Raw genomic sequence first — 2,500 nt, 5'->3', positions numbered from 1 at the left:
ACTGAAAGCGCCACCCACTTTTTGGTACTTTTTCCTGCTTGCAGTTTTTTTGTTTGTTTTGTTTTTCCATTTGTTTTCCGATCGAAATGTTGTTTTTTTTTCTACAGAATTTCGCCAGAGAAACCTTGTTGTTGCCGTGGGTTCTTTTACATGTGCTAAGTACATGCTGCACACGGGAGCTCGGTTTATCGTCTCATCCGAATGACCAGCGTCCAGACCACCACTCAAGGTCTGGTGGAGGTGGAGAAAATACTGGCGACTCTGCCGAGATTCGAACCAGCGCGCTCAGATTCTTTCGCTTCCTAGGCAGACGCGTTACCTCCAGGCCATCACTTCACGTGGTCTCCTTCTCTTGCTCGTCATGGCCAGAATGAGTGTGGCCCTCGATAGTTCTTTTCTAAGGGGGAGGGGTAGAGGGCGTGGGTGCTTGAGGGGGGAAGGGGGGAAGGGGGTGGGGGGCAGGGGGCTTGCTTTATACAAGAGGAGAAGAACGGGGTCTGATCCAGACTTGTTCCATCCAGATTTCCCTGGGGTGAGGGTGGAAAGGGGTGAGGAAGGAGAGGAGACACAGGGAAGTCTGGTGAGGGGGTGGCAGGGTGGGGGGGAAGCGGGGGGGGGGGGGATGACGTGAGCTGTGGATGGGTGGGAGAAGCATTCAAGTCAGGGACAGGAACACGTGAAAAAAAAGGGAGATTTTCCGAAGATTCGTTGCTCTCTTTTGTCTGGAACACACACATGCGCGTGCACGACTGAATGGCACAGGAAACGAATGACGAGCGCTTAAGATTTTTGTTTATTTCGATATGAGTAAGGACCATTGTATTGTTGCTTGAGAGGGAGGGAGAGAGAGAGAGAGAGAGAGAGAGAGAGAGAGAGAGAGAGGGAGGGAGGGAGGGATGGAGACGCTTTACGCTTTGGCACTTATGACATATGTGAATGCGTCAACATAGTTTCATCGTATAACAAACGATTATAACAAACTAATGAAGTGGTGAAAGCAAATAATGAAACAAAAAACAAAGTTCCTTTCTTGAAGAAAAATAGCAACCAACAGGCTACCCCGCACATAACCATCCTTCGTTTTTTTCTGTCAATGCACCATGCAACAAATTCCAACACTGGCTAGCCACAGAAGAAAATTGTCAAACCTGTTTGACCACGCAGTTAGTATATGCTTGTAGCGCTTTTTGCCTGGTCTTCATAGCTTCTGATATAAATTTCGCTAACGAGATTATCACCTCATGATCATCTGATGTTAATATTCTGAAGAGATCCTTTCTTTTTGTAAATTTTTTTTCTTTCCAAAAACCACACATTTACTTCTCAAATCATCACAGAGAGAGAGAGAGAGAGAGAGAGAGAGAGAGAGAGAGAGAGATACGGATACGGATACGGATAATTTATTCAATAAAGGCCATGGCCCCTCATGAAGGGGGTACAGTGAATCAACAATCAAAATCAAAACCTTACAAATTACAGAAGTGAATAATAAACTGCAAATGATAATCCACAAATTGGATAATACACAACTAATAATAATTAACTACATAATACACTGCGAAACTTAAAAGCCTTATATAAGTAAATAGCAAACTGTTTTATAATAGTTTCGTTAGTTGATGACATAAGCATGGCAAGTCGAAATAAAGTAGGGTGTCTATAATATTTTTGTGGAATCCACTCATGTCTAAGGTCATTCAAAGCAGGGCAACACAACACAAAGTGAAGTTCGGTTTCTTCAGCACGTCTGCATAAAGGACAACTAAGATCAGAGACACTGGACTTTCGATAACGATAATGATGAAGAAATATGTCAGAAATTCCAAATCGGAACCTGGTTGTGATATGTTTCAAATGCTTATCCATTTTCATTAACAGATAAGTAGGAATAGAGTGTATAGAAATGAACTGTCTGTAAAACTCAAACCTATCGCTATCTTGAACATGATAAGACCAATCTTGCCATCTACAGTCAATTAATCTTGTTCGGAGTGCACTAATAAATCCCTTTATGTCCCCTACCCCCTGCTGTAACCAAACATAACCAAATCCCAGTTCATATAATCTAACCCTAACCTTTGATACCCAGTTTACCTTGCCCCTCAAATCTAAATCATATAACATGTTAAATGCTTTTTTCGGCAACCTTGAATCTTCCATTTGTGTTATTTTCAACCAATAGCGAATACATTTTACTGCGGAATTGAGATGTATCGGATATCTTTTTGTCTCCCCGTAAATTAAATCATTAGGCGTTTTCATGGTAACTCCAAGAAACTTTTTCAGTGCAAATAAATGAACACTCTCGCAGCAAACTGCAGCATTAGAAAGACCCCAAATTTCTGCTCCATATTGTACAATGGGTTGTACCTGGGAATCAAACAATTTAATAAACAGATCAAAAGATTGATTTTCTAAACTTGACAGTTTTTTCATAATACAAAGTAATGCTTGTTTAGCTCTGCTTGCAAGATCTTTACATGCAACTGTGAAACTCAAT

This window comes from Babylonia areolata, chromosome 26 (genome assembly GCF_041734735.1).
Source record: "Babylonia areolata isolate BAREFJ2019XMU chromosome 26, ASM4173473v1, whole genome shotgun sequence".
NCBI classification, from domain to species: Eukaryota; Metazoa; Mollusca; class Gastropoda; order Neogastropoda; family Buccinidae; genus Babylonia; species Babylonia areolata.
Note: the sequence above shows the minus strand (reverse complement) of the source record.